The sequence below is a fragment of the Phyllobates terribilis genome, unplaced genomic scaffold, assembly GCF_046119375.1.
Source record: "Phyllobates terribilis strain yellow unplaced genomic scaffold, ASM4611937v1 Scaffold_56__1_contigs__length_8794411, whole genome shotgun sequence".
NCBI classification, from domain to species: Eukaryota; Metazoa; Chordata; class Amphibia; order Anura; family Dendrobatidae; genus Phyllobates; species Phyllobates terribilis.
In genome coordinates, this window is record NW_027362816.1 from 5,005,158 (window position 1) to 5,028,020 (window position 22,863).

A 22,863-nucleotide genomic window follows, 5' to 3' on the forward strand; every position below is an offset into this window, starting at 1 on the left:
GTACGGAGCGGAGCCGCGCGTGTACGAGGCGTACGGAGCGGAGCCGCGCGTGTACGAGGCGTACGGAGCGGAGCCGCGCGTGTACGAGGCGTACGGAGCGGAGCCGCGCGTGTACGAGGCGTACGGAGCGGAGCCGCGCGTGTACGAGGCGTACGGAGCGGAGCCGCGCGTGTACGAGGCGTACGGAGCGGAGCCGCTCGTGTACGAGGTGTACGGAGCGGAGCCGTGTGTACGAGGTGTGCGGAACAGAGCCGCGTGTCTACAAGGTGTACGGAGCGGAGCAGTGTGTGTACGAGGCGTACGGAGCAGAGCCGCGCGTGTACGAGGCGTACGGAGCGGAGCCGCTCGTGTACGAGGCGTACGGAGCAGAGCCGCGTGTACGAGGTGTACGGAGCGGAGCCGCGCGTGTACGAGGTGTACGGAGCGGAGCCGCGTGTGTACGAGGTGTATGGAGCCATGTGTGTACGCTGTATGCAGCTGTATACTCCCAGGTTCGGTCGCAGACACCGCGGCTCTTTATCAGACTGTAGCAGAACTGACACTGGACACTCGGTAAAACTGCGCTCGGACGTCTCGTTTCTCGCACAGATATTGATAACATAAGATGGAGTCAGACGAACCCTCCTACAAAACCTGATAAAGTCATTACTACAGGACTGGATGAGAAAGGGATTTATTCTACAAGAAACGTTGGGGCCACAAATGAGAGAATCCGGGCCCCGTGGCTGGATACTCCGGGCCCCCAGCGTGTTAGGAGCAGACGGGGTCTTTGTCCCTGGAGCTTCTCTGCTCGGTATAATGAGACTCTGATCTTGTTCTTATAAAGAGGGTTGGAGTAAAATAGAAGCTGCCTGGATATGAGGACCTTATCTGATCTCTATGTCCTTGTGTACAGAGCTATGGTACAGAGCTATGGAGATAGCGCTATTCTCTGTATAATAGATGTGATGTCGCTGGAGCCCTAATATTCCTGTACAGGGGTCTCTGTAGAGATAATCTTACCCCAGCATTATGGATTGGGAGAAGGGAAAAAGAGAATGGAGACATTTTATTGTAATTTCCCTGTAATAAAAACTGTAATAAAATATAACGGATTAATAAAAAGTGTTTCGTTTTCCCACCATTTTGTCTGTAGGAGGTAAAGAGCCGAGGCTGAAGACGCTTTGTCTACAAAAGGCCCCGGCCCCACTATCAGTATTTGGTCAGTATTCGGTCAGTATTTTTTCTCAGGTGAGGGTGATAAATGTAGAATTGGTGACTTGTTTCTATTATACCTTTTCTCTGATTGCTCCTCACATGGTTTTGGCTCCCACTCCTGAGAAAAAATACTGATAGTGGGACCGTGGCCTAAGAGGGAGGATTGGAAACTCCGAATGTCCTTGTCTATTTGGGGATTGGGAGGTAGGAAAAGGGGCAGGAGAACATTTTGGGTTTTGTTTTGGGGGCAAGAGATGCAATATTTGTCCATATAGTGTAAATATATGAATACAGTTTGGTCCAGAAATATTTTGACAGTGAATCTTCGTGATTTCAGCTCTGCAGGCCGCTAATCTGGATTTAAAATGAAACAACTGAGATGTAATTGAAGTGGAGACTTTCAGGTTTAATTAAAAGGATTAAACAAAAATCTCCTGTGAAACGTTTAGGAATTACAACCATTTTTCTACAAAGTCTCCTCATTTCAGGGGCTGAAAAGTAATTGGAGAAATTACCTTTACCATAAATAAAATGCTCATTAATACTTTGTAGAGAATCCTTTGCAGCAATGACGGCCTGAAGTCTGGAAGCCATGGACGTCACCAAACGCTGGGTTTCCTCCTTTGTGAGGCTGTGCCGCCTTTACTGCAGTGACTTCAGTTGTTGCTTGTTTGTGGGTCTTTCTCCCTTATGTTTTGTCTTCAGCCTGTGAAATGCAGCTCGATGGGGTCGAGATCTGGTGACTGACGTGACCATTGCGCCATTGCAGAATATTTCACTTCTTTACAGTAAAAAACTCCAGGGTTGCTTTCGCACTATGTTTTGGGTCATTGTCCATCTGTATTGTGAAGAACTGATCATGTGACTGCTGTCCATGTGATCTTCTCCGCCCAGCCACATGACCGTGACTATAATGATGTGATCGTACATCACTTCCCATTCTGCCACCACATTATTCATTATCATGTGATTTTTTTTATGTGCCGATTACGTCAGCACTTCCAGTATTGGCGCGTCACCGGTGAGATGACTGCTTCCTCTCATGTGTTTGTCGCATCACATGAAAACAGCACCATCAATCATGCGCACAGGCACCTTGTTTTCAGTGGGCGGGCCATCTGAAGATAGCGTCTGAAGTCACTACCGCTTCTTGGATGATGTTCCATTCATTTTGTATGTGCAGGAATCCACATGCGTTACAACTTTTTTGATTGGGTCCTACATGTAAATAGCCTGGTTGTTCAGTCCACCATCTCCCCAAGACGAAGCCAGGTGCAAAACGTGCGTCGGGTATGTTTTTCCCTTTTGACTGGTGAGGTTACTTTATGCCACTGTGCATTTCTTACACTTTAATATTAATATAATATAATGATGGTCTGTTTCACTTCCATGAGAGCTGTTTTCCGCATTATGGGTTCACAGCAACAGTTTCCAAATACAAATGCCACACCTGGAATCAGCTCCAGACCTTTTACCTGCTTAATTGATGATGGATTAATGAGGGAAGAGCCCATGTAGTCAATGAAAGAGCTTTTGAGATAATTGTCCAATTACTTTGGTCCCATGAAAAAGATACTGCTCCATATTAAAGAGCTGTAATTCCTAAACCCTTCAATTAGGATGTGAATACCCTCAAATTAAGGCTATGGCCCCACTATCAGTTTTTGGTCAGTATTTTTTCTCAAGAATGGGAGCTAAAACCAGTTCACATGACCGTGAATCGCCAATGGGTTGGCATGACAACCTGGGGTCTGCAGGAGACCCCTGCGGTTGTCATTGCCAGGATGCTATGAACGCCGCCTAGCGGTCGGCGCTTATAGCCAGTGAGCATTTCTGCTACACACAGGTGATCTGATGATCGCAGCTTCTACTCTCCCATAGAGACTATTGAAGGAAGTGAAAAGTAAAAAAAATGTTTATAAAAATATTAAAAAAATATAAAAGTTTAAATCGCCGCCTTTCACCACATTCAAAATAAAACAATAACAAAAAAAATAACATATACAGATATTTGGTGTCGCTGCATTTAGAATCATCATATCCAGGGGTCCTGGATTCAAATCTCACCAAGGATAACATCTGCAAGGAGTTTGTATGTTCTCCCTGTGTTTGTGTGGGTTTCCTCCGGGTTCTCCAGTTTCCTCCCACACTCCAAAAACATACTATAAAATAAGTAGAGGGGAGAGAACACAGATTGTGAGTGCAGTATCAAGATTCAAATCTATATTACATAAGTGCTGGTTGCACTCACCTTTATGATGTCATAATAAACTTGTCAATAATTGCAAAATAACCATAAGAAAGAAAAATGAGCTGCACTCACCAGTCCTTAAAAGCAGAATCTTTATTCCATGAGGATAAAAAGTCCGGCGAGCGGGAAAGAAAAAAGCAGACAACAGCTGTTTCCCGTGAAGACGCGTCTACAGGTCTGTGTTACACACAAAACATGACATCACATCACATCCTTTATATGCAAATACGCCGTATGCCACACACACTGTATATGCCGTACGCACCACACACACACTGTATATGTCGTACAGACCACACACACACTGTATACGCCGTACGCACCATACACACACACTGTATGCACCACACACACTGTATACGCCGTACGCACCACACACACACTGTATACGCTGTACGCACCACACACACACACACACACCGTATGCACCACACACACACTGTATATGCCGTACGCACCACACACACACTGTATATGCCGTACGCACCACACACACACTATATACGCTGTACTTTAACCCCTTAAGGACCCTGGGATTTTCCGTTTTTGCATTTTCATTTTTTGCTCCCCTTGTTCCCAGAGCCATAGCGTTTTTATTTTTTCGTCAATATGGCCGTGTGAGGGCTTATTTTTTGCGGGATGAGTTGTACTTTTGAACAACATTACTGGTTTTACCATATCATGTACGGAAACCGGGAAAAATATTCCAAGTACGGTGAAATTGCAAAAAAAGTGCAATACCACAGATGTTTTTATTTTTTATTTTTTTTACCACGTTCACTGAATGCTAAAACTGACCTGCCATTATTATTCTCCAGGTCATTACGAGGTTGTAGATACCAAACATGTACAGGTTCCTTTTTATTTAAGTGGTGAAAAAAAAATCTAAAAGTTTGCTAAAAAAAATAAAATAAAATGGCGCCATTTTACAAGACCCGTAGCGTCTCCATTTTTCGGGATCTGGGGCCGGGTTTATTTTTTGCACGCCAAGCTGAAGTTTTTATTGATACCATTTTGGGGTAGATCCGATGTTTTGATCACCCGTTATTGCATTTTATTGCAATGTTGTGGTGACAAAAAAAACGTAATTCTGGCGTTTGGAATTTTTTTTCTCGTTACGCCGTTTACCGATCGGATTAATTCTTTTTTTATATTGATAGATCGGGCGATTCTGAACGCGGCGATACCAAATATGTGTATGTGGGTGGTATTTTTATAATTTTATTTTGAATGGGGCGAAAGGGGGGTGATTTAAACTTTTATATATTTTCAAATTTTTTTATATTTTTAAAAACTTTTTTTTTTTTTACACTTTTTGCTTGCTTCTATAGTCTCATTAGGAGGCTAGAAGCAGCAACTGTCCAATCACCTCTGCTACATAGAGGTGATGAGCAGATCAGTTCTATGTATCAGAAATGCTCCTGTGCTATGAGCGCCGACCACTAGGTGGCGCTCATAGCGTCAGTACATGACAATCACTGGGGTCTGCTGCAGACCCAGGGTTGTCATGCCCACCCATCAGTGACTCGCGATTACGTGACGGGGTCACCGATGGGCGGGATAAGTGACGCACTTCCGGCGCGGCGCTGTTAAATGCCGCTGTCAGAGATTGATAGTGGCATTTAACATGTTAACAGCCGTGGGTGGATCGTGAGTCCACCCGCGGCTGTTGGGGTCACATGTCAGCTGTATAAATCAGCTGACATGTGCCCGATTCTGTGCGGGCTCAGCGCCGGATCCCTCACTGAACCGGGGGTGATAGCCTGGTGCGTACTATTACGCCCCATGCTTTAACCCCTTAAGCCCCGCGGGTGGTTTGCACGTTAATGACCGGGCCAATTTTTACAATTCTGACCACTGTCACTTTATGAGGTAATTACTCTGGAACGCTTCAACGGATCCCCCTGATTCTGAGATTGTTTTTTCGTGACATATTGTACTTCATGATTGTGGAAAAATTTCATGATTGTGGGGTCACTTGTGGGGGAGCTCCAATGCTTGGGAGGGCCTAAACAGTGGAGCTCCCCCACAAGTGTCCCCATTTTGGAAACTATACCCCTCAAGGATTTTATTAAGGTGTATAGTGAACATTTTGAACCCAGAGGTACGGCACAGAATTTGTTTACATTAGGTCATCATATTGAATAAGTTGTCATTATTCTTGAGCGCAAGTGCTCGCTACTTGAGTTTGCATCGGGTACTCAGGTATGCACCATGTACTGTGTGTGCTCGAGTGACATGCTCGAGTCCCTGCTCCGCATGTTTCACGGTTATTAGACACCCAAAAAAAAACATGCGGGGATCGCTCGTGCATAGCAGGCAATCCCCGTAAAGCTTTTTGGCCGCGAAGCATATGGGGCAGAGACTCGAGCATGTCACTCAAATACCCACGATACTCAATGCATACCAGAGCACCCGATGCAAACTCAAGTAGCGAGCACTTGCTCTCAACACTAGTCGCCATATCGTCATCTTTTTCTCTTACTTTTGAAAAAAATCCCAACCCCAGCCCTAACCCTAGCACAACCCTAGCCCCAGCACAACCCTAGCCCCAGCACAACCCTAGCCCCAAACCCAGCCCTAACCCTAGCTCAATCCTAACCCAAGAGTTTATTTTTGACGCCGTTCCTTGTGCGGTACAAGTGATTAGACGACTTTATTCTTCGGGTCGGTGTGATTACAGCAATGCCAGAATCATATGGGGTTTTTATGACTGACAGCTGTCACACACTAAAAGACGCATTTTTTGTAAAATCTAGTTTTTGCATCGCCATATTTTGAGAGCTATAATTTTTCCAGATTTTGGCAGACAGTCATGTGATGGCTCGTTTTTTGCGGGATGACTTGACGTTGTTATTGGTGCCATTTTCAGGCACGTGACATTTTTTGATCGCTTTCTATTCCGATTTTTGGGAGGCAGAATAAACAAAAACCAACAATTCAGGAATTGTTTTTTTTTTTTTTTTTTTATTCTGTTCCGCGTGTGGTAAAATTGATGAGGTAGCTTTATTCTTCGGGTCAGTACGTTTACAGCGGTACCACATTTGTATCATTTTTCTATGTTTTGGTGCTTATACACAATAAAAGCTATTTTATAGAAAAAAATATTTTTTAGTATCGCTTTATTCTGAGAGCTATAACTTTTTTATTTTTCAGCTGATGGAGCAGTATGGCGGCTTGTTTTTTGCGGGACGTGATGACATTTTCAGCGGTATCATTTTTATTTATATGCGTCTTTTTGATCGCGTGTTATTCCACTTTTTGTTTGGCGGTATGGTGATAAAGCATTGTTTTTTGCTTCGTTTTTTTTTTTTTTTTTTTTTTTTACCGTGTTCACTGAAGGGGTTAACTAGTGGGACAGTTTTATAGGTCAGGTTGTTCCGGACGCGGCGATACCAAATATGTGTACTTTTATTGTTTTTTTTAAATTTTTTTTATAATAATATTTATTGATGGGTACATTATATTTTTATTTTTGGTGTATTATTTTTTTTATTTTTTTATAATATTTTTGCACATTTTTTTTTTTTTTCCACTTTCACACAGTTTATACACTTTATTACTTTGTCCCACTTTGGGACTTTCACTTTTTTTTTTCTGATCGCCTGCATGGCACAGGAATGGAGCACCATCCCTATACCATGAAGGCTGTCAGAAGTGCACAGTGTGAAGATTGCTTGGAGATGCACTGCGCATGTCCAAGCAATCTTCCTGCTCTCTGGTGACCCGGATGTTGTCATGACGACATCGGGTCGTCATGGCAACACCCGGGAAGCCTTTGCAGACTGCGCTGGAAGCCGGAAGAGGAGGTGAGTATCGCCAATCACCTCCCCTTGCCCCCGCAATGCCGCGATCGACTTCGATCGCAGCATCGCGGGGGTTAATGTGCTGGGAGCGGTGCAGGACCGCTCCCTGCACATAGTACCGGGTGTCAGCTGTGACAATCAGCTGACACCCGGCGGCGATCGCGCCCGCACAGCCTGTGTGGCGCGCGATCACGATGACGTACTAATACGGGTCTGGCTCTTAAGTCCCAGGGCACAGACGCGTATTAGTACGTCAGATGTTATTAAGGGGTTAAATGGAGTATAATATTTGACAGCTCCCAAAAATTTCAGGATTTTTACGGCAGTGATATGGGATCACGTCTGATGACCACGGTTTTAGGCACTGGCCTTGTAGTGTGGTATTGGTCTGCGACCAAGTGTGAATAGGTTCAACAAAACACAGCTGGCAGACTTTAAATGGAGGGTAATATTTGGCACGCTCCACAAAATGTCACGATTATTAGGTAAGGTGTGTATAGGAAAATGTTATTTAAGGTAATAAAATGTACATTTTATTGGGGATTCCACCGCAGTCAGTGATTTTAGTCCAGTGTTTTCCTGTAACTCACATAGCAGTAGAAGACAAAGACAGAAACACAATACACAAATCCCCTGCAGTAAATAAACCGCAATAGTACATGAAAATAACAAAGGGGACTTAGTTAACAGAATTGTGATCAAAATAATGCGAAAGCCATCCCGCCTCGTCACGGCGACCCTTATGGGACAGTCCTATCTCTAATATTTAACACCTTACCGTTTGTCAAGTGGACATAGAGACATGGGGCGCAAGATGCTTCCTTTGAGCTGGAAAGCTTATTCATCTTGCCCCCGATGTCTCCGTGTCCACTGTTTTGGTTCAGTCTCTCGTCCCTTATCCACATGTACGTCACTTGACAAACGGTAAAGTTTTAAATATTAGAGTTAGGACTGTCCCATAAGGGTCGCTGTGACGAGGCAGGATGGCTTTCGCATTATTTCGATCAAAATTCTATTAACTAAGCACGCTTTATTATTTTCATGCACTATTGCGATTTATTTATTTACTGCAGGGTGTTTGTGTATTGTATTTCTGTCTTAGTTTTTTTTCTGGTTAGTGGCCATGTGTGAACATGCTCTTACATGCTGCATGCACGACAATTTAAATTCCAGTTCAGGTCTCGAGGATTTTTCATATAGCAGTAGGTTATATGGATTAAAATAAAGGTTCATTTAAATAGCTGTCATGAATTATAACATGGGGTTGTGGGATATTTGCAGTCTGTGACTTTATTGTTTAGTAATTTATTTCCTGAAGTGTAAACTTGATACATAAAACAGCAGTGTCCGTTATGATGACATCACAAAGCACATGACAGCACCGAGAACATGACATCATAGACCTCACATGACATCATAACTGCTACAGAATGTACAAAGTTCTATTCCTGAGCCATCTTGTGTCACAGCTTGAAGAGGACCAGTCCAGGTAAGTAGCTCATCACTGAACGCTGGGGATCGGGTCACATCAGAAAGTGAGGAGATCTGGCTGCACAGCATTGTGTCACAGCACAAACAGCAGAGCAGGATCAGGAAGAGATCTGCAGTGTGTGCTGTATGGACTGTGTCCTCATCCCCATGATATTTCCAGATGATTATTAGCTGCATTGTTTTCTTTCTTCCTGACCTTCCTCAAGGCTGTTCTGAGATCTGTGGAGTAACTATCATACGTCCGGTAATTATCAACTGAGAAGACTTTTTGGGATTCAGCAAGAAGGTAGGTGTGCGTGCATGTGACTGTGTGTGTAGGCACAGCATTGAAGGTTTGTATGACCCCAGATCTAAAGGGATGTGTGTCTGTGACCCCACCAATAAAGGGATGTGTGTCTGTGACCCCACCAATAAAGGGATGTGTGTCTGTGACCCCACCAATAAAGGGATGTGTGCCTGTGACCCCACCAATAAAGGGGTGGCTGTGTGATGGTTTGTGTGTCCCTGCACTAATGGGGTGTGTGCTTGTTTCCTCAGCACTGCAGCACTGAAAGGGTGTGTGCACGTGTGTTTGGCACAAGTGTACATGTCCCCTGAAATGCAGCACTGAAGGGCTGTGTGTGTGGCCCCAGCAGTGAAGGTGTGTGTCTGTGTCTGTTTGTGTGACCTCAGCACCAAAGGGATGTGTGTCTGTGACCCCAGCAGTAAAGATGTGTATCTCTATGGCCCCATCAATAACGGGGAGGCCGTGTGATGGTTTGCGTGTCCCTGCACTAATGGGGTGTGTGCTTGTTTCCTCATCACTGCAACACTGAAGGGGTGTGTGCACGTGTGTTGGCACACATGTACATTTCGCCTGAAATGCAGCACTGAAGGGCTGTGTGTGTGGCTCCAGCACTGAAGGTGTGTGTCTGTGTCTGTTTGTGTGACCTCAGCATCAAAGGGATGTGTGTCTGTGACCCAGAAATGAAGGGGTGTCTCTGTGACCCCATCAATAAAGGGGTGGATGTGTGATGGTTTGTGTGTCCCTGCAATAATGGTGTGTGTGCTTGTGTCCTCAACACTGTAGCACTGAAGGGGTGTATGCGCGTGTGTTTGGCACAAGTGTACATATCCCATGAAATGCAGCACTGAAGGGCTGTGTGTGTGGCCCCAGCACTGAAGGTGTGTGTCTGTGTCTGTTTGTGTGACCTCAGCACCAAAGGGATGTGTGTCTATGACCCCAGCAATGAAGGGGTGTGTCTCTATGGCCCCATTAATAAAGGGGTGGTTGTGTGACGGTTTGTGTGTCCCTGCACTAATGGGGTGGGTGTTTGTGTCCTCAACACTGCAGCACTGAAGGGGTGTGTGCACGTGTGTTTGGCACATGTGTACATGTCCCCTGAAATGCAGCACTGAAGGGCTGTGTGTGTGGCCCCAGCACTGAAGGTGTGTGTCTGTGTCTGTTTGTGTGACCTCAGCACCAAAGGGATGTGTGTCGGTGACCCCAGCAATAAAGATGTGTGTCTCTATGGCCACATCAATAACGGGGAGGCTGTGTGATGGTTTGCGTGTCCCTGCACTAATGGGGTGTGTGCTTGTTTACTCATCACTGCAACACTGAAGGGGTGTGTGCACGTGTGTTTGGCACACGTGTACATGTCCCCGGCACACGTGTACATGTCCCCTGAAATGCAGCACTGAAGGGCTGTGTGTGTGGCTCCAGTACTGAAAGTGTGTGTCTTTGTCTGTTTGTGTGACCTCAGCACCAAAGGGATGTGTGTCTGTGACCCCAGCAATAAAGATGTGTGTCTCTATGGCCCCATCAATAACGGGGAGGCTGTGTGATGGTTTGCGTGTCCCTGCACTAATGGGGTGTGTGTTTGTTTCCTCAACACTGCAGCACTGAAGGGGTGTGTGCACGTGTGTTTGGCACACATGTACATGTCTCCAGAAATGCAGCACTGAAGGGCTGTGTGTGTGGCCCCAGCACTGAAAGTGTGCGTCTGTGTCTGTTTGTGTGACCTCAGCACCAAAGGGATGTGTGTCTGTGACCCCAGAAATGAAGGGGTGTCTATGTGACCCCATCAATATTGGGTGGATGTGTGATGGTTTGCGTGTCCCTGCACTAATGGGGTGTGTGTTTCTGTCCTCAACACTGCAGCACTAAAAGGGTGTGTGCACGTGTGTTTGGCACAAGTGTACATGTCCCCTGAAATGCAGCACTGAAGGGCTGTGTGTGTGGCCCCAGCACTGAAGGTATGTGTCTGTGTCTGTTTGTGTGACCTCAGCACCAAAGGGATGTGTGTCTGTGACCCCAGCAATAAAGATGTATGTCTCTATGGCCACATCAATAACGGGGAGGCTGTGTGATGGTTTGCGTGTCCCTGCACTAATGGGGTGTGTGCTTGTTTCCTCATCACTGCAACACTGAAGTGGTGTGTGCACGTGTGTTTGGCACACGTGTACATGTCCCCTGAAATGCAGCACTGAAGGGCTGTGTGTGTGGCTCCAGCACTGAAAGTGTGTGTCTGTGTCTGATTGTGTGACCTCAGCACCAAAGGGATGTGTGTCTGTGACCCCAGAAATGAAGGGGTGTCTCTGTGACCCCATCAATAAAGGGGTGGCTGTGTGATGGTTTGTGTGTCCCTGCACTAATGGGGTGTGTGTTTGTGTCCTCAACACTGCAGCACTGAAGGGGTGTGTGCACGTGTGTTTGGCACATGTGTACATGTCACCTTAAATGCAGCACTGAAGGGCTGTGTGTGTGGCCCCAGCACTGAAGTTGTGTGTCTGTGTCTGTTTTTGTGACCTCAGCACCAAAGGGATGTGTGTCTGTGACCCCAGCAATTCAGGGGTTGTGTTTCTATGGCCCCATCAATAATGGGGTTGCTGTGTAATGGTTTGCGTGTCCCTGCACTAATGGGGTGTGTGTTTGTGTCCTCAACACTGTAGCACTGAAGGGGTGTGTGCACATGTGTTTGGCACACGTGTACATGTCACCTGAAGGGCTGTGTTTGTGGCCCCAGCACTGAAGGTGTGTGTCTGTGTATGTTTGTATGACCTCAGCACCAAAGGGATGTGTGTCTGTGACCCCAGAAATGAAGGGGTGTCTCTGTGACCCCATCAATAAAGGGGTGGCTGTGTGATGGTTTGTGTGTCCCTGGACTAACGGTCTGTGTGTTTGTGTACCGAGCACTGCAGCACTGAAGGGGTGTGTGCACGTGTGTTTATTGTATGTGTATAGAGGTGAGTGTGTATTTCTGTCTGTGTGTGGATGTATGTGTGTGTTGAGGTGAGTGTGTATGTGTGTGAATGTTCATGTATGTATTTAAGGTAACCCATCACTTCATTTCAGGCCCCTAAACCACCACCATTGTGAAATACCACTGTGTAATGAGTTTATAAAGATGCCCCTGTATAAATCATTCATTTCTGCATTGTGTAGAAAATGAGCTTATAATGAACCAACAGTTTATACAAGGACATATTTATTATTCTGTTGGTGCCTTGGTGGTGATTTCATTCCCAGTCCCCTTAAAGGGTTATTTGGGACTTAAGAATTGATGACCTATCTGTAATATAGCTCATCAGTATGAGATCGGAGGGTCTGACACCTGGCACCCCCAGCTGAAATCTGCTCCGGCAGGTGCCAGGCACATGATAAGCATACTTGATAGGACGCTGCTTCTGGTCTATAGGACGCACATAATACTGAGCAAGATTTTTTGTTATTAAAAAGTGCGTCATATAGTCTAGAAAATACAGTTAATGACGGTCACTCTTTAACTAAGAAATGCATCTTAACTTATGAAGGACTATATCCGTCATAATTCTGCTCCCCGCATTTCTTGCAGGCTCACACGCCGAGTCTGCATCTTTCTCGGGAGATGATGGCTGTGTTATTCAGCAATCATATGCCTCTGACAGTCGCAGGTTGAGCGGAGCTCTGCCCACGACAGTTAGCCTATTAAATCTTGCTATCAGTCTGTGACAGCGGCATTTAATGTGCGCCAGCAGGGGGTGCACCATTCCATCTCTTCATTGGCGCACCCGTGACTTGATCACTGAAGATCCCTGTGTCTGTCATCACTGGATTCCTGTGACAGCCAGCCTGTTGCTAGTGTTCATAGGAGACCGTGATTTCTGCTATATATAGCAATGCTGTATATAGCACAAGCAATCAGATGATCGCAGGTTCAAGCCCCCTAAAGAGACGAACAAATACAGTGAAAAGTAAAAAAAAATGAAAAAAGTATAAAAGTTCAAATCATCCCAGTTTTCCCCCCATTAAAAATTAAGAAATATAAAACATTTAAACAATACACATATTTGGTATCGCTGCGTTTGTAAAAGTCAGATCCATCAAAATATAAAATAAATTAATCCATTTAGTAAACGGCGTAACTAGAACATTACATAAAATGCCAGAATTACAGATTTTCATTCGTTGCAACAAGAAAAAAATAAATAATAACAGACAATCAAAACATTGTATATACCCCAAAATGATATCAATATAACCATCAGTTTGTGGTGCAAAAAACGAGCCCTCACGCAGCCCCATTCCCGAAACATTGAAACGCCGCGGCTTTCGGATCTCGGAAAGTGGCGACACAAGCAAATTATTTTTATTATTTTTTTTACAAATTTCTGAATTTTTTTTTCATCTCTTAAATATAAATCCTATAAATCGTCACTTAAGTAGAAGAGATGAAGCTTTACTACCTCCTGCTCCAGGTCCAGCACTTCACCGCTGCCGCTGATCTTTAGTCACTGGCTTCAAGGGTGACATCATGACTGCAGCTCTGCAGCCAATCACTTGGCTCAGTGGGCCACGCTGACAGAGCTACTAAGCTCAGTGATTGGCTGCAGCAATGATGTGTGCTGAAGTTGAGCCATCACCCCTGCAGTCTGTCACAATAGAGCACAGGAAGCGCTGAAGATCCAGAGCTGGAGCAGCAGGAGAAAGTAAAGCTCTGTGTGTTTTCTCTACCACTGGGAACCTCCTATATATTACATAAAAACATCCCTGAAAACCCCTTTAATCTGACTTTATAGAAAAAGTCTATATCCGGCTACTGTCCTCCCCTCATGAATCACGAAATATGCCAAGTGTGAACAACTCCTGTCCCCAAATGAGGACTTGAAGGCGATCAGTTGATAGTCGGGGGTCTGGCAGTGAACACCCTCAGCAATCAGCTGTGTTTTGCTGGAGGTAGTGGCCTCTCCAGGACACATGTGGTATTACATGGTGCTCTTTCAGAATAATATGTAATATGTAATACATGATATCTTGAAGTCTTCCAGAAGAAGATATTGGCAGACAGGTAATGACTTATTACCTACCAGCCATTGTCTCCTTTATCACTCGCTAGTTCTTATACACATTTGGATGATGTCACATCTTCGTTGGAAGCCGTATTAGGAACCTCCATCGCAGATTTTATCATATAGGACGAGTTCTCAACCAACAGCTATTTGGCCATTGTTCACATAAAGTAAACCTATGTTATATACAGCAATATGCAGCAGGATACACGAGATCCAGGGAAATATCCAATCGCCAGAAATGGGGTCAGGAATGGTATGTGTGGCCTCCTCATCCCCCCAATCCTGGTATGCATGGCCCCCTCATCCCCCAATCCTGGTATGCATAGCCCCCTCATCCCCCAATCTTGGTATGTATGGCCTCCTCACTCCCCAATCCTGGTATGTGTGGCCCCATCACTGCACATACAAAAAATAAACACTTATACTCACCTTCCTTCCTCACCTCTGCTCCAGAGCTGCTGTGTTCTGTCTGCCAGCAGCTCATGTTGGTATCTGAGCAGTGCGCGCTCTCAGTTGCCGAGGTGAGCTGCTGCTGCTGCCGGCATATTCACTCCTCTCCACGCCGGGACTATGAGCGTTGACAAGCGTGAATATGCATTCTCTTTGGTAGCGGGCACTGTAAGCAGGAGCCACGGCTCAGCGCTCCTCCGTGCCCCCTACTAAAGAGAATGAATATTCCCTCTTCTCCACGCCCATGGAAGTGGAGAAGAGGGAATATTCATGTCCCTTTAGCAGCAGGCACACGTGGTAGCTACAGCAGCCGCTACTGCGTGTGCCCGCTCCTCCGCCGCCGCAACCTCGCACCCCCCCAATACTCACCTATCCTCCTCGCTCCCCCGAGGCTCACGGGCCCCATAGAAGTGGTGTGGCCTGCCACCATTGGCGGTACGCCACTGATCATGGCTTAGAGCCAATGAAATCACAAAAGTCATTATCTCAGTAAATTAAAATACTTCATAACATCAGCTTGAAAAATGTTTTTAAAATCCGAAATGTTGGCCTACTGAAATGTATGTTCAGTAAATGCACTCAATACTTGGTCAGGCTCCTTTTGCATCAATTACTGCATAGTGCGCCGTGGCATGGAGGCGATCAGCCTGTGGCACTGCTGAGGTGTTATGGAAGCCCAGGTGGCTTTGATAGCAGCCTTCAGCTCGACAGCATTGTTGGGTCTGGTGTCTCATCTTCCTCTTGACAATACCCCATAGTTTCTCTATGGGGTTAAGTTCAGGTGAATTTTCTGGCCAATTAAGCAGAGTGATGCTGTTGTCTTTAAACCAGGTATTGGTACTTTTAGCAGTGTGGACAGGGGCCAAGTCCTGCTGGAGAATGAAATTTCCATCTTCAAAAAGCTTGCCGGCAGAGGGAAGCATGAAGTGCTGTAAAATGTCCTGGTAGACGGCTGCGCTGACTTTGGTCTTGATAAAACACAGTGGACCTACACCAGCAGATGACATGGCTCCCCAAACCATCACTGATAGTGGAAACTTCACACTAGACCTCCAGCAGCTTGGATTGTGGCCTCTCCACTCTTCCTCCAGACTCTGGGACCTTGATTTCCAAAGGAAAATTGGAACTCTGGGACCTTGTGGATGGTGTCAATGACTGGCTTCTTGGCATTTGTAAAGTCAGTAGTCTTCCCCATGATTGTGGAGCCTACTGAAACAGACTATGGGACATTTTTAAACACTTAGGAAGCCGTTGCAGGTGCTTTTTGTTAATTATTCTAATTTACTGAGATATTGACTTTAGTGTTTTCATTGGCTGTAAGCCATAATCGTCAACATTAACAGAAATAAACACTTGAAATAGATCTCTCTGTGTGTAAAGACTCTATATAATATAGGAGTTTCACTTTTTGTATTGAAGAACTCAAATAAATTAACTTTTTGATGATATTCTAATTTAGTGAGATGCTCCTGCATATGATGACTGTTGCCCCCAGTGGAATATATGTGGTGTCTATTTTGGGATATTTTAGTATACCCATGATGATACTATAGACAGCCATTATACCTGGAATGGCCTCTTCCTTGCGTGCCTTGCTTTTTTTCGCTTACACGTCTAACAATCACATTTGTGTTGTGTCCCTTCCCCCATCATCCTATTTTTCTATTGCTGAATAAATATGATAGATTTTATACTCCCTGGACTCCTTTGATGGTCTTTTACCCTGCGGGGTTTTCTCTCATATATGGACTCACTGTGTGGTGGTGATGGTAGAGGACATTGTGTAGCAGGATCATTTTGGCCTTGTATAGTAGTAATTTTGGGAATATTGGTCTTTGTATAGTGTATTTTAGATTAGTAACAGTGGTATACTGTAATTATATATGTATAAATCCTCTTTTAAGTGACAGGGAGGTTATATGGGGAAACATGTACTATGGGGCTGGGGTCCCTGATCTCTTAGGACCCCAGCAACGCTCCTGCACTGGGGAAAAGCAGGGTCTGGAGGCCACTTTAATATCATCATTTTACGGATATGACGCCAAAGAAACTAATGAAGTGCTTTGCAAAGTGCCATAATTAAAAAATAAAATGGTGCCATTTTACAAGACCCGTAGCGTCTCCATTTTTCGGGATCAGGGGCCGGGTTTATTTTTTGCACGCCGAGCTGAAGTTTTTATTGATACCATTTTGGGGTAGATCCGATGTTTTGATCGCCCGTTATTGAATTTTATTGCAATGTTGCGGCGACCAAAAAACGTAATTCTGGCGTTTAGAATTTTTTTCTCGTTACGCCGTTTACCGATTGGATTAATTCTTTTTTTATATTGATAGATCGGGCGATTCTGAGCACGGCAATAGCAAATATGTGTATGTGGGTGGTACTTCTTGCTTGCTTCTATAGTCTCATTAGGAGGCTAGAAGCAGCAACTGTCCAATCACCTCTGCTACATACAGGGGATGAGCAGATCAGCTCTATGTAGCAGAAATGCTCCTGTGCTATGAGCGCCAACCACTAGGTGGCGCTCATAGCGTCAGTACATGACAATCACTGGGGTCTGCTGCAGACCCAGGGTTGTCATGCCCACCCATCAGTGACCCGCGATTACGTGACGGGGTCACAGATGGGCGGGGTAAGTGACGCGCTTCCGGCGCGGCGCTGTTAAATGCCGCTGTCAGAGATTGACAGTGTAACGGGTCTCGGAGGTGGAACCTCAGAGCAACTATACAAAGGGGCAGTCCTTGTAAAGAAGCGGGTGGCTCCCAGGGAAGGCGGGCAGGTAGTCATGGCAAGTGACAGGGACAGTCTCTGGGTAGAAGGGCAGGAGGTCACGGCAAGTGACGGGGACAGTCTCTTGACAGGCGGATGGTCACGGCAAGTGACAGCAGGGTAAGAGTCTCTAGACAGGCAGGTGGTCACGGCAAGTGACAGCAGGATAAGAGTCTCTAGATAGGCTAGCAGGCAGGTAGCAGGTGAGCGCTCCCAGGTGAGCGGGCGGGCAGATCCATAGACAGACTGACAGGTGTTGGAAGGCAGACTGTCGGACCGCAGGAATGCAAGCAGATAGACAGAAATGGGGTCAGGAATGGTATGTGTGGCCTCCTCATCCCCCCAATTCTGGTATGCATGGCCCCCTCATCCCCCAATCCTGGTATGCATAGCCCCCTCATCCCCCAATCTTGGTATGTATGGCCTCCTCACTCCCCAATCCTGGTATGTGTGGCCCCATCACTGCACATACAAAAAATAAACACTTATACTCACCTTCCTTCCTCACCTCTGCTCCAGAGCTGCTGTGTTCTGTCTGCCAGCAGCTCATGTTGGTATCTGAGCAGTGCGCGCTCTCAGTTGCCGAGGTGAGCTGCTGCTGCTGCCGGCATATTCACTCCTCTCCACGCCGGGACTATGAGCGTTGACAAGCGTGAATATGCATTCTCTTTGGTAGCGGGCACTGTAAGCAGGAGCCACGGCTCAGCGCTCCTCCGTGCCCCCTACTAAAGAGAATGAATATTCCCTCTTCTCCACGCCCATGGAAGTGGAGAAGAGGGAATATTCATGTCCCTTTAGCAGCAGGCACACGTGGTAGCTACAGCAGCCGCTACTGCGTGTGCCCGCTCCTCCGCCGCCGCAACCTCGCACCCCCCCAATACTCACCTATCCTCCTCGCTCCCCCGAGGCTCACGGGCCCCATAGAAGTGGTGTGGCCTGCCACCATTGGCGGTACGCCACTGATCATGGCTTAGAGCCAATGAAATCACAAAAGTCATTATCTCAGTAAATTAAAATACTTCATAACATCAGCTTGAAAAATGTTTTTAAAATCCGAAATGTTGGCCTACTGAAATGTATGTTCAGTAAATGCACTCAATACTTGGTCAGGCTCCTTTTGCATCAATTACTGCATAGTGCGCCGTGGCATGGAGGCGATCAGCCTGTGGCACTGCTGAGGTGTTATGGAAGCCCAGGTGGCTTTGATAGCAGCCTTCAGCTCGACAGCATTGTTGGGTCTGGTGTCTCATCTTCCTCTTGACAATACCCCATAGTTTCTCTATGGGGTTAAGTTCAGGTGAATTTTCTGGCCAATTAAGCAGAGTGATGCTGTTGTCTTTAAACCAGGTATTGGTACTTTTAGCAGTGTGGACAGGGGCCAAGTCCTGCTGGAGAATGAAATTTCCATCTTCAAAAAGCTTGCCGGCAGAGGGAAGCATGAAGTGCTGTAAAATGTCCTGGTAGACGGCTGCGCTGACTTTGGTCTTGATAAAACACAGTGGACCTACACCAGCAGATGACATGGCTCCCCAAACCATCACTGATAGTGGAAACTTCACACTAGACCTCCAGCAGCTTGGATTGTGGCCTCTCCACTCTTCCTCCAGACTCTGGGACCTTGATTTCCAAAGGAAAATTGGAACTCTGGGACCTTGTGGATGGTGTCAATGACTGGCTTCTTGGCATTTGTAAAGTCAGTAGTCTTCCCCATGATTGTGGAGCCTACTGAAACAGACTATGGGACATTTTTAAACACTTAGGAAGCCGTTGCAGGTGCTTTTTGTTAATTATTCTAATTTACTGAGATATTGACTTTAGTGTTTTCATTGGCTGTAAGCCATAATCGTCAACATTAACAGAAATAAACACTTGAAATAGATCTCTCTGTGTGTAAAGACTCTATATAATATAGGAGTTTCACTTTTTGTATTGAAGAACTCAAATAAATTAACTTTTTGATGATATTCTAATTTAGTGAGATGCTCCTGCATATGATGACTGTTGCCCCCAGTGGAATATATGTGGTGTCTATTTTGGGATATTTTAGTATACCCATGATGATACTATAGACAGCCATTATACCTGGAATGGCCTCTTCCTTGCGTGCCTTGCTTTTTTTCGCTTACACGTCTAACAATCACATTTGTGTTGTGTCCCTTCCCCCATCATCCTATTTTTCTATTGCTGAATAAATATGATAGATTTTATACTCCCTGGACTCCTTTGATGGTCTTTTACCCTGCGGGGTTTTCTCTCATATATGGACTCACTGTGTGGTGGTGATGGTAGAGGACATTGTGTAGCAGGATCATTTTGGCCTTGTATAGTAGTAATTTTGGGAATATTGGTCTTTGTATAGTGTATTTTAGATTAGTAACAGTGGTATACTGTAATTATATATGTATAAATCCTCTTTTAAGTGACAGGGAGGTTATATGGGGAAACATGTACTATGGGGCTGGGGTCCCTGATCTCTTAGGACCCCAGCAACGCTCCTGCACTGGGGAAAAGCAGGGTCTGGAGGCCACTTTAATATCATCATTTTACGGATATGACGCCAAAGAAACTAATGAAGTGCTTTGCAAAGTGCCATAATTAAAAAATAAAATGGTGCCATTTTACAAGACCCGTAGCGTCTCCATTTTTCGGGATCAGGGGCCGGGTTTATTTTTTGCACGCCGAGCTGAAGTTTTTATTGATACCATTTTGGGGTAGATCCGATGTTTTGATCGCCCGTTATTGAATTTTATTGCAATGTTGCGGCGACCAAAAAACGTAATTCTGGCGTTTAGAATTTTTTTCTCGTTACGCCGTTTACCGATTGGATTAATTCTTTTTTTATATTGATAGATCGGGCGATTCTGAGCACGGCAATAGCAAATATGTGTATGTGGGTGGTACTTCTTGCTTGCTTCTATAGTCTCATTAGGAGGCTAGAAGCAGCAACTGTCCAATCACCTCTGCTACATACAGGGGATGAGCAGATCAGCTCTATGTAGCAGAAATGCTCCTGTGCTATGAGCGCCAACCACTAGGTGGCGCTCATAGCGTCAGTACATGACAATCACTGGGGTCTGCTGCAGACCCAGGGTTGTCATGCCCACCCATCAGTGACCCGCGATTACGTGACGGGGTCACAGATGGGCGGGGTAAGTGACGCGCTTCCGGCGCGGCGCTGTTAAATGCCGCTGTCAGAGATTGACAGTGTAACGGGTCTCGGAGGTGGAACCTCAGAGCAACTATACAAAGGGGCAGTCCTTGTAAAGAAGCGGGTGGCTCCCAGGGAAGGCGGGCAGGTAGTCATGGCAAGTGACAGGGACAGTCTCTGGGTAGAAGGGCAGGAGGTCACGGCAAGTGACGGGGACAGTCTCTTGACAGGCGGATGGTCACGGCAAGTGACAGCAGGGTAAGAGTCTCTAGACAGGCAGGTGGTCACGGCAAGTGACAGCAGGATAAGAGTCTCTAGATAGGCTAGCAGGCAGGTAGCAGGTGAGCGCTCCCAGGTGAGCGGGCGGGCAGATCCATAGACAGACTGACAGGTGTTGGAAGGCAGACTGTCGGACCGCAGGAATGCAAGCAGATAGACAGGAATCAGGTAGGTATCAAGCAGAGATCTGGCAGGCAACTGGCAGGTATCTGGTAACGGGACCTGAGGGCTGAAGCAGAGTTGAAAGGCTTTGCAACAACATTGCTCGGGCACCTCCATTTTGGAGGAGGTGCCTTATATATGGTGAGGTCCTCCGGCCATTGGCCGGGGACTCCTTAGGACGGTGCGCGTGGCCCCTTTAAGAGAGGGAGAGCGCGCGCAAGCCCTAAGCACAGAGGCCGGGAAGCAGCGCTCGCTGCCAGCAGAGCGGGAGGAAGCTGCCGGGCACGGAGCGGAGAGGTGAGGGGAACGGCGTCCCTGCCTAGCAGGAGGCAGGGACGCCGACGCTACAGACAGCAGCATTTAACATGTTAACAGCCGCAAGTGGATCGCGATTCCACCCGCGGCTGTTGGGGGCACATGTCAGCTGTATAAATCACGGTTTCAGGCACTGGTCTTGTAGTGTGGTATTGGTCTGTGACCAAGTGTGAATAGGTTCAACAAAACACAGCTGGCAGACTTTAAATGGAGGGTAATATTTGGCACGCTCCACAAAATGTCACGATTATTAGGTAAGGTGTGTATAGGAAAATGTTATTTAAGGAAATAAAATGTACATTTTATTGGGGAATCCACCGCAGTCAGTGATTTTAGTCCAGTGTTTTCCTGTAACTCACATAGCAGTAGAAGACAAAGACAGAAACACAATACACAAATAACGGTAAAGTTTTAAATATTAGAGTTAGGACTGTCCCATAAGGGTCACCGTTACGATGCGGGATGGCTTTCGCATTCTTTCGATCAAAATTATGTTAACTAAGTACGCTTTATTATTTTCATGCACTATTGCGATTTATTTATTTACTGCAGGGTGTTTGAGTATTGTATTTCTGTCTTAGTTTTTTTCTGGTTAGTGGCCATGTGTGAACATGCTCTTACATGCTGCATGCACGACAATTTAAATTCCAGTTCAGGTCTCGAGGTTTTTTTCATATAGCAGTAGGTTATATGGATTAAAATAAGGGTTCATTTAAATAGCTGTCATGAATTATAACATGGGGCTGTGGGATATTTGCAGTCTGTGACTTTTTTGTTTAGTAATATATTTCCTGAAGTGTAAACTTGATACATAAAACAGCAGTGTCCGTTATGATGACATCACAAAGCACATGACAGCATAGAGAACATGACATCATAGACCTCACATGACATCATAACTGCTACAGAATGTATAAAGTTCTATTCCTGAGCCATCTTGTGTCACAGCTTGAAGAGGACCAGTCCAGGTAAGTAGCTCATCACTGAACGCTGGGGATCGGGTCACATCGGAAAGGGAGGAGGACTGGCTGCACAGCATTGGGTCACAGCACAAACAGCAGAGCAGGATCAGGAAGAGATCTGCAGTGTGTGCTGTATGGACTGTGTCCTCATCCCCATGATATTTCCAGATGATTATTAGCTGCATTGTTTTCTTTCTTCCTGACCTTCCTCAAGGCTGTTGTGAGATCTGTGGAGTAACTATCATACGTCCGGCAATTATCAACTGAGAAGACGTTTTGGGATTCAGCAAGAAGGTAGGTGTGCGTGCATGTGAGTGTGTGTGTAGGCACAGCATTGAAGGTTTGTGTGACCCCAGATCTAAAGGGAAGTGTGTCTGTGACCCCAGCACTACAAGGATGTGTGTCTGTGACCCCACCAATAAAGGGATGTGTGTCTGTGACCCCACCAATAAAGGGATGTGTGTCTGTGACCCCTCCAATAAAGGGATGTGTGCCTGTGACCCCACCAATAAAGGGGTGGCAGTGTGATGGTTTGTGTGTCCCTGCACTAATGGGGTGTGTGTTTGTGTCCTCAACACTGCAACACTGAAGGGGTGTGTGCACGTCTGTTTGGCACACGTGTACATGTCCCATGAAATGCAGCACTGAAGGGCTGTGTGTGTGGCCCCAGCACTGAAAGTGTGTGTCTGTGTCTGTTTGTGTGACCTCAGCACCAAAGG

The 22,863-nt window shown here is 45.9% G+C and overlaps 1 protein-coding gene across 1 annotated transcript in view; it reads left to right on the plus strand.

The window, feature by feature from the left end:
- LOC141192289 (uncharacterized) overlaps positions 1-22,863 on the plus strand; it is a 155,022-nt gene that overhangs the window by 9,731 nt on the left and 122,428 nt on the right. The window lies entirely within an intron of this gene.